Raw genomic sequence first — 11,199 nt, 5'->3', positions numbered from 1 at the left:
CAAGAAACTCTTTTGAGGTGGCGCACACGAGTCCACATATTCACCAACCAATACACCACTATGGAACCGCTCCCGTCTCCCTACGAGAACGCCATCCATAGCACTCACGCTTATCTTGCGTATTTTAGAGTATCCCCTTTCACTTGTCTATGAACTGATATAAGCAACCCAGAAGTCCTTTACCGCGGACACGGCTATTCGAATAGATAATGTTAACCTGCAGGGGTGTACTTCTTCATACATGTTTCCACCACTTAGCGTCTGCACACAACATGTGCTCGGCAGACTTCAAGCGAAAGCCGACATGGGTGTAGACCACGACCTACCTAAACACTCAAGTCTCTAGTCCAGGTTTATCGCCTATTCGGGTTCCATCCATGAGGAGATCCGGCCGGAGTTTCGCTCACAGCCCCAAACGATGTGTGCAGGGTTCCCAGATACCTAACGGGTATCCGGTACACCATGCCACGGTGTATCTACCGCATCACAGCCCACCCCTCGGGTCAGCGCTGCCCACGGCCTCCAACACAAAACCTACAAACACCAGAAACTACTTGCAACTCCTGGACAGAGGACAAGGGTGAATAAGAAGTCGAGCGGGGTCATATTTCAGGGCCCAATGCATGGTAGTAGCTGAATCATGGATCACAAACACAGAACTCAGTTCCTAAGGACGGCTTCAATGAGACAACCCACCATGTACTCCTACATGGCCTCTCACCGATACCTTTACCAAATCGTGTTCACACATTTAGCTCACACACAGTAGGACATGTTCACACACCTCTGATTCATTCCCGATGAATCAGACCTGACTCAACTCTAAGCAGTAGCAGGCATGACAAACAAACATGAATGAGTAGGCACAACAGGGCTCAAGCAACTCCTACTCATACTAGTGGGTTTCATCTATTTACTGTGGCAATGACAGGTCATGCAGAGGATAAAGGGGTTCAGCTACCGCAGCAAGTAACAAATGACTCGTTGTTGTCCTAATGCAGTAAAAGAGAGCAGGGAGAGAGAGTAGGATTGTATCGGAATGAACAAGGGGGGGTTTTGCTTGCCTGGCACTTCTGAAGATAGTATTGAGTCTTCATCAGTGTCGACGATCACATCGTCGGTATCACGTCTATCGAGAGGGGACAAATACCGGCAACACAGAAGGGAACACAATCAATGCAATGCACAATATGATTCATGATCATGACATGGCAAAATGAGTGTGTTGGGCTAATGCAACTATAAACCAGATTAAATGAAGTTGGTTTGAACCGAGGGTTCAAATTCCAACTCCACATGTGATTATTTAAATGCCATTCATTTCATTTGTCCTAAACAGTAGTGATAAGTTGTTCTAACATGCATGAAAATGGTACAGATGGATAGATTGGATTTTTCTGATCATTTTTCATATATAACATATTTCATTTGGAGTTACGGTTGATTTTATATGATTTTTAGAAGTTTAGGCCATTTTCTGGATTTTCAGAATATTAATAATTCCAGTAATTCATTATTGCGTCAGCCTGACGTCAGTGTGACGTCAGCAGGTCAACAGGTCACTGTGCAGTCAAACCTGACAGTGGGTCCCGCATGTCAGTGTAATTAGCTTAACTAAATAAATTAATATTAGATTAACTCCTAATCTAGGTTTGACCAGGGGCGGGGCCCACATGGTCAAATGGGTCAACCCCACCGGTGACATGATGCCGGCGAGGCCCGAGACGGCGGCGCGGTCCGGAAACGCAGCACGAGCCACGGTTCGGGGCGCGGATGGCACCGTTGGAACCCTGGGCCTCGTCCGCGTCGGCTGGTGCTAGAGGGGTCGCCGGAGACGACCTAAATCGACGGCGGTGTCCGCTTCCGCGGCGGCCGGAGTTCGGGCACCGACCGATTCGATGCTATGGTGCACTACGGGAGGAACTGGTGGTGGCTACGGGCTCCTGGCGATGTGCTGAGTACGGTGACGCGCTTCGTTTCAAGCTTACGCGTCTGTGGCCATGACGGCGACATGGCCGGCGGAGCCGAGCTCTCGGCCGTGATGGCCAACGGGGTTAGAGGGCGGCTCGAGGGACGTGGCTAGGGGAGAAAGAAGAGGAGCTCACGGGGAGTTGGCCGGTGCAGATGGAGAGGCCAGGGAAGCGTCAGGGAGGGCACACGGTCGCCGGCGATCTCGGCAGCCGAAGCTTGAAGAAGAGGTCGGGGAAGCCGCTGCAGGGCGCGTCCGTTCGTGTGGCTTGGCAGGGACGGTGTAGAGGTCAGCGGCGGAGCTTCTGGACCTGGCGGCGGGGCGAGAGAGGGCTGGTGGCTGCGGCTATGGCGAACGGCGGCGGTGGGCGTGTTCGGTGGCGCGTGAGAGAACAAGACAGAGGAGGGAAACGAGGGAGAGGGAGAGAGCGAGGGGGTCCAGGGAGTCGGGGCGGCGACGAGGAGATGACGCGCGGTGTCGCGGTGGCCAGGCGACGCAGGCAGGCAGCCTGGTGGCATGGCGAGCTCGGGCGCGTGCGCCGTGTCCCTCCTCTGCATACTGGCACGAGGATGAAGGCGACAGGGAGGAGGAGGTGGGCTGGGCTGCTGGAGGAGCTGGGCCAGGTAAGTGGCCCAGGTGGGCTTCCTCTCTCTCTCTCTTTTCTTGTTTCAGTTTTCTATTTTTTTTCTATTTTGTTTTGATTTAGTAAAAATACTAAACCATTTGAATAAATGCTGAAAATAATTGTGGGCACCTATGAAATTATTTCTAACAGCCCTCAACCATTATCAATATTATTTGGGCAATTAAAATATTTATAGGAATTAAATGCCCAAATGCAAATACTTGATGGATTAATTCAAAAATCCAGAGTGACCTAGAAAATGTGCACCATTTTTGGAAGAGGTTCTGGACCAAAACAAAAATGATGAACATTTATGAAGGGCATTTTGGTTTCATTTTGCAAATACTTGATGAACATTTATGAACATTTTGATTTCAGTAAACCCTAGTTGCTAAGGAGGGGGGGTGCTGGGGGTTCTGTCATCCCCAATTCAACTTAAATAAAATTTAAACATGATGCAACAAAATGCAAACACTAGACAGCACCAGAAGCTAGGGATGTGACAATAAGCTAGGGATGTGACAACTCGCCCCACTAAACAAGAATCTCGTCCAAAGATTCAAACGTGGGTAAAAGAAGAGGGGACTCAAACTATCACAATCTTCATGATCCAACTGCTCTTCTCGAGGATGTTGATTCATTGCTTCAAATTTGACCTTGACGTCTTTGCTTTCGAAATCTTCATTCAACTCAACGACGACAAAAAGAGATTCTACAGAAAACGATCTTCTCGAAGATCGAGCAATTCACGATCAACTCACGGGATGAGACACAGTAACTCCCTCGAGATGAGACACAAACATACATCAAGAGGGATGGAAGAAACAGATGGCGAAGGTTCGATTTGGTAGGCAACAATTCCACGCTTAAATAGATGGTGAGGGGGTTTCAAGGTAGCGAGGAGTTAAGTTGCCCATGATACCAGAACGAGACATCTTATGGGAGATGACTCATAAAGTTATTCCCTAAGTGGCAAAAAGAATTACTTTTGATACGGAGATCATTGAAACTCCCTATACCAGCCTAAGGCAATTCACCAACAATCATTTGGTGGAGTTCAGAGGAATGGCATACCCGGACTAGAATGGATGATGTGGACTACCTTGTTGAAGACACCGCAATGGATGATTTTTTCTTATCATCAGAAATGGATGGGACTCATGGTAAGTCCACTTTTGAAGATGATATTGGACAGCAACTACCGATAAGGGCAGCCCATGGGGAATTGGCACAATGGCGGTGCAAGTTGGGAACAAAATGCAATTGCTTGAAATTATTCTAGTAACTGGGGAAAAACTCAAAGTGATTCCACTGTTTGAGTAGTTATAGTATAATCGAAGAAACTAAGAGCACAAGAATCCCCAGGGAACAACTCCTAGAATAAGTTTCACTAAATCCTCATGGAGAAGATGGTCAAATAGCTCAATCAAGTTACTACAATGATAGACCTTCCGGCTAGGTGTGTCGGCCAGAACATCAGCCTTGTCGGGACCTACATCATAGATCTTGGAAAAGTTCCAACCATCATATCTGCCTGAGATTCAGATTTGGTTGGTAAAATGATATTCCAGACTCATCAAGTCTATAAAGAAAATGAAAGTTTGCAACACAAATCGACGAGATGACGTTGCGGGATTCTCGGGGAATGAACTACGATAGCAAGCTCCAAAACATGAGGTGGTTCTGCTACACACATGTGAACATGCTGTCCCAGACAAGCATGGCCACATAGTAGTCTTATAATAAAACACTACCGAGTTCAGGTGGGGAACCATCATCTAGGGTAACGAAGTCTTGTGCATGACCTTGGATTTGCACAACAACTCCTTTTCCTTGAACAAATCAATCAGTGGCTTGTTGTGCTAGGGACACATATAGAACGAAGTTTGCAAGTCTCCGAACCACAAAATACTTTGCACGTATGCATGACCGATTTGGGATGATTCCAAAAGAAGCAACATTGACTTTCTTGAATCCACGGCGGCAACTTGCATCAGTTGCACATGAAATAGAGGAAGTCACATATTTCATCCGGACATATGCTTCATGAACGAAACATGAGGGAAATGCTTATAAAGTTTCCAACACTAACTGGATGTTCAACACGAATCATGGAGAAGTTAAAAATGTTGTTGATGGGTTCAACAACAATTCATCTAGGTTTCCATGTAAGTGGAATTCCATAATTATGTGAACAAGTGATAGCATTGGTCAGACCCAAAAGATATAATGGTGTATGCTCGAGGGATCAACCACGAGTAAGACAACATTAAGGATATCATTGGTTCTGATTTGATTTAACGATAATCCATACTCAAATCAAAGATTGGATAAGATGATAGGTCCATTAACTGATCACGAAGGTCAATCGATGGAAATACCATCTTTCTTCAACACACATACAAGATATCCCCTAAAATGAACTAAGTCGGACAAGCTTTTATCTCCCAACTCTCCAAGTTATTGTTTAGCTTATCCAACTAGTTTAGAGGTAACCAACACAGATCCTTGGAGAAAGGGTGGTTCAATGGAAAACCAACTTGATCACGAACTCAACATAACAATCAGGGGACAACCTGGTGATACTTCTGAGAAGATATTCGGAAAATCACGAACCACCGATATGTTACTAAGCTGAAGATCAATCTTGCTTTTCAGGGTAAGACGATGTGGTCAAGGGAGCGAGGGATTGACACAATCTTAACTCATTGATCGAAGAGTGCACCAGGAAATATGGACTAGGTAGCAAGATCAATCTTAGAATGGTAGTTCAATAACCAACACGTTAAGAATGAGAATATTGTCCATCTACTACCAAGCAATGAGTTGCTCGGAGTATTGATTTCACACATCATAATTCACTTGTCGGCATTCCGGTTACAACAACACGAGGATCGAGGAATGAATGATGATGGTGAGAAGTATCACTGCATCAAGAATTCATAAGAGGTGGTTCAATTCTCATGACATTCCTAACATAAAGATGGTAACACTCCAAGGTAGAACGGAGCAAAAGCTGGATTGGCATTTTGATCTGTGAAATACAACTACTTTGACCCAATCCTAGAAGTGGACGAGGTACTGAAGTTAGTTTCTCCTAGTCATTCTGGAATAGAATGGCTTGACGGACCACAAGAATAATAGGCATCGATGAACACGAATGCACAACTATTCCTGACTATCAATTGATAGACTAGGGTCGGAATATAGCTGAGGGGGGTCGACTCATGGAACATATAACTTTCTGAGTTGTGGATGCATAGATTAGTATGTCGAACCAATTTCAACATGTTTCTTCCGGATAACCCATGCAGAGAGGTGGGACTGGCAGAGTCACAATTATGAATGGAGAACTCCTCAAGATTACTCTGATTGTGATCTTTTGGTTCAAAAGAACTTCTGCCATAGGAAGTTCATGATATTTGGAAGAAGGAAATACCACGGACCTCGAAGACTATCACAAAGATTAGTAATATCCTAAAGGTACGAGCAACACTATCAACACGAGGTAAGTAGAGTGGATCTTGGGTCAAGAACCCAGGAGTAGAATACCTACTACCAAATCGCATCACGGGATGCTTTCGAGAATAATGGCCAGAATCATCACACCGGGAACACAAAACATGGCTAGATTACTAGGTGATACTCTAGACACCTACGGTCATAATAATAGTTCCAACACAAATGCTGAGGCAATAGACTACCTCAACTCATGGATTAGTGTGGTTGAACTGGCCCAAAGGAACATCAGGAACGGAAAGAAGGGATTTGCAAATGCATCAGACTATTTAGAGACCTGGGATGACTCGGACAACATAACGGCTGTAAATGCTCAAAAAGATTTGAGACATCCTGCAAAATGGTGGCATAACCACTCAACATCACAATATCAAGGTTCCGAGACCAACTATGAACATACGGAAGTAGTAGGAACTGAACTGAGGCTTGAACTCAACAACCCTAGGCAACTACGGTTTAGTAACACGTTATCTTGAGAGATAGAACAGAAGCCTGGTTCTTAACCCCGTAGAAAATATAAGATGACTCAGATCAGAAGGTCATGAGGATAAGGAGTAAAAAGAGCCTTACGTTCCCATCCACAATCAATTCCCTTATATAACTAAAGCATTTCTAGACACGACTTCGACCAGCTTGGCATGGTAATCCTACAGGCAGTCAGGCTCTGATACCAAAGCTGTCAGGACCCCGATCCTAAGTCACACCGATCTAGCATGAAACACTTCATATCACTTTGCGGCCTCACGCACGGTATTCCCACGGGTGCCACCTTACCTGGCCCGGGACCGTTTGCGCCTTTTGGCTCACGTACATGATAGTGTTGCTAGCATCCATATTACAGAGAACCCGGGCCGACATGACTAGTCGTGAACCCAAAGTAGCACTAACTTACAGGGACAGGCATACATGAATCAACATCAAGCATGTCGGTCAGCAGCGTGCGAATCCGGGCTATAGCACTGGGCTAAAAGGACTCCGGTGAACCGGGCTGTAGCAGGCTAGGCAGGACTCTGGATGTCACTGCGTGACATTTCCCCGAAGGGATAGACACATGAATGAAGCAGTAGTGCTGGGCTAGCAGGACTCCGGTGAACCGGGCTGTAGCGGACTACTATGGCCCATGGAAGCACAAGACTACATTTCCCCATAAGAGAGGCTACCAAGGATGAACAACTAGGTTGTCGGATCCCACACATAGCAAGCATTTCAATCATACACACAATATGCTTGATATGTGTAAATACAACATGGCATCACAACATAACTCTACGACTCAAGGTATTTATTCATTAGGCTCCGAGGAGCGAGATATTACAAACATTGGTCTCATGACCCAACATCCAGAGCATACAAGTCAAAGCACACGCGGAAGCTTAACATGTTTGAGTACAGACATCTACAAATGAAAAAGGCTGAGAAGCCTGACTATCTACAAGATCATGTCAAGGGCACAAGATCATAGCTGAGGTATCAAGCTAAACGTCGAAGTCCACACAAAACTATTAGCGAGACTGACGTCTCTTTGCAAAACATAAAATAGGAAAACGTGAGTACAAATGTACCCAGCAAGACTTACATCAGAACTAGCTACATATGCATCAGTATCTATAAAGGGGGGTGGTGGAGTTTGACTGCAGCAAGCCAGCTTTGACTCGGTGGCTATCCTGAACTACGACTGCAAGTAACTCTTTTGAGGTGGCACACGCGAGTCCACATATTCACCACATCAATACACCACTATGGATCTGCTCACGTCTCCCTGCGAGAACGCCATCCATAGCACTCACACTTATCTTCCGCATTTTAGAGTATCCACTTTCACTTGTCTATGAACAATGCAAGGGGTCCAAGTTTCCATATCCGAGGAATTCGGCTATTCGAAGAGATAATGATAACCCTACAGGGGTGTACTTCTTCACACATGCTCTCGCCACTTACCACCATGTACACATCGTGTATCTCGTCAACCTTGAAGCGGAAGCCTAGTGAGGGAGTCGGCCACGACTTGACTAATCACACAAGTCTCTCGTCCAGGTTTATCACCTATTCAGGTTCCATCCGCAAGGAGATCCGGCCGGGGTGTTGCTTACGGCCCCAAACGATGTGTGCAGGGTTCCCAAGCCCACCATCCGGGTGCCACTTGGTACACCGTGCCACTGTGCCTAGTCTGTCCCAAGCCCACCTGTACCGGGTGCCACTTGGTCGACTACCAACACTACCTACAAACACCAGAAACTAGTTGCAACTCCTGGACAGAGATCGAGTTGATTAATAAGGCAAGAGGAGCCGAGTTACCGGGACCCAATGTGTGGTAGTAACTGTTCATGGATCACAAACACAGAACTCAGTTCCTGATAACGGCTGCAATGAGAAAACCACCATGTACTCCTACATGGCCTCTCACCGCTACATTTACCAAATCGTGTTCACACACTTAGCTCTCAACGGTAGGACATGTTCACCATGTTCCAATTGATTCCCAATGAATCAGACCCGACTCAACTCTAAGCAGTAGAAGGCATGACAACAAGCATGAATGAGTAGGCACATCAGGGCTCAAACAATTCCTACTCATGCTGGTGGGTTTCATCTATTTACTGTGGCAATGACAGGTCATGCAGAGGAAAGGGGTTCAACTACCGCAGCATGTAACAGTTGGATCATTGTTGTCCTAATGAGGTAAAAGAGAGCAGGAGCGAGAGAGTGGGATTGTATCGGAATGAACAAGGGGGTTTTGCTTGCCTGGCACTTCCAAAGATTGTATATCTCTTCATCAGTGTCATCGAACTCATCGCCGGAACAACATCTACTGAAGGGGGACAAATACCGACAATAGAGAGGAAACACAATCAAGGCAATGCAATAATATGATGCATGAATGTGACATGGCAATATGCTGTTGATTGATATAATGCAACTAGCAACCATATTAAATGAAGTTGTTTGGAACCCTAGGTTCAAATTCAAACTTCATAAGTTAATATTCAAATGTCATTCAATTAGTTTTTCCTAAACAGTCATGTTAACTTTCTCAAATATTCATGAAAATTCCATAAACAGATCCTTTGATTTTTTCTGATCATTTTTCATATATAACTTATTTCATTTGGACTTGTGGTTGAATTTCTATAAATTTTAGAAGTTTAAGCCTTTTTCTGGATTTTCTGATTAAATAGAATTAAACTAATTCCAGAAAAGGATTTACTACGTCATGCTTGCGTCAGCAAGTCAATAGCGCTGGCCAGGTCAAACCTGTCCAGTGGGTCCCACTGGTAAGTCGCATAGTGCCGGCTCGAGCCACAAGCACATGGAGTCAGTCAAGGGCCACGTCAGTAACGTCAAAGCTGACGTGTGGGGCCACAATGATTAGTTAAAACTAAACAAGTTTTAAACTGTGGTTACTTAGGGCATGGGCCCATGTATAAGGGGGTCAGGGGGTTAATTAGTGGGTGATTAGCCCTATCTAGGTGGCCACGTCATCGCACCGGCGGTTAGCCGCCGGCGACCAAACAGGGCGGTGGAGGCGCTCGGGATTCACCGTCCAGCGACCGTTCGACTCGCGGGTTGGCCCTACGGGCTGCTAGACGTGCATCGCATCCAACGGAGTATGCATCTGGGCAAGAGGAGGCCGGAAATGACGACTGCAATGACAGCTGGCGGCGGCCGGAGTTCGGCTTAGCACGGGCGAGGCGCTGCAATCAACCTGATCTCCGTCCAGGAGTTGCAACTAGTTTCTGGTGTTTGTAGGTTGTGTTAGTAGTCTACCAAGTGGTACCCGGTATAGGTGGGCTTGGGACAGACTTGGCACCGTGGCACGGTGTACCAAGCATAGATCCATCCGTCGAGGTGGGCTTGGGAACCCTGCACACATCGTTTGGGGCCGTGAGTGACACCCCGACCGGATCTCCTTGCAGATGGAACCAGAATAGGCGATAAACCTGGACTAGAGACTTGTTGGTTAGTCAGGTCATGGCCGACTCCCTCGCTAGGCTTCCGCTTGAAGGTTGCTGAGATACACGATGTGTACATGGTGGTAAGTGGCGAGAGCGTGTGTGAAGAAGTACACCCCTGCAGGGTTATCATTATCTATTCGAATAGCCGGATTCCTCAGATATGGAAACTTGGACCCCTTGCATAGTTCATAGACAAGTGAAAGTGGATACCCTAAAATGCGCAAGATAAGCGTGAGTGCTATGGATGGCCTTCTCGTAGGAAGATGGGAGTGGATCCATAAGGGTGTATTGATATGGTGAATATGTGGACTTGTGCGCGCTACCTCAAAAGAGTTATTTGCAGTCATAGTTTAGGATAGCCACTAAGTCAAAGGTGGCTTGCTTCAGTCAAACTCCACCACCCCCTTTCTTGATACCGATGCGTATGTAGCTAGTTCTGATGTAAGTCTTGTTGGGTACATCTGTACTCACGTTTGCCTATTCTACGTTTTGCAGAGAGACGTCAGTCTCGCTAGTAGTTCCGTGTGGACTTCGACGTTTAGCTCGTTACCTCAGCTATGATCTTTTACCCTCGGCAGGGTCTTGTAGATACTCAGGATTCTCAGCCTTCTTCATTTGTAGTTGTCTGTACTCAGACAAGTTAAGCTTACGCATGTGCTTTGACTTGTATGCTCTGAATGTTGGGTCATGAGACCAATGTTTGTAATATCTCGCTCCTCGGAGCCTATTGAATAAATACTTTAAGTCGTAGAGTTCTGTTGTGATGCCATGTTGTATTTGCACATATCGAGCATATTGTGTGTATGATTGAAATGCTTGGTATGTGTGGGATCCGACAACCTAGTTGTTTATCCTTGGTAGCCTCACTTATCGCGAAATGTAGTCTTGGGCTTCCATGAGCCATAGTAGTCCGTAACAGCCCGGTTCACCGGAGTCCTGCTAGCCCAGCACTACTGCTCCGGAACACTTGACTGGCCGACATGTGATTCACTTCGTTCTGTGTGGGATCCGACAATCTAGTTGTTTATCCTTGGTAGCCTCTCTTATGGGGAAATGTAGTCTGGTGTTTCCACTAAGCCTTGGTAGTCTGCTACAGCCCGGTTTACTGGAGTCCTGCTAGCCCAGTACTACTG

The sequence above is a fragment of the Triticum dicoccoides genome, chromosome 4A (assembly GCF_002162155.2).
Source record: "Triticum dicoccoides isolate Atlit2015 ecotype Zavitan chromosome 4A, WEW_v2.0, whole genome shotgun sequence".
Lineage (NCBI taxonomy): Eukaryota > Viridiplantae > Streptophyta > Magnoliopsida > Poales > Poaceae > Triticum > Triticum dicoccoides.
The sequence above is the reverse complement of the archived record's forward strand: the minus strand, read 5'-3'. Positions refer to the sequence as shown.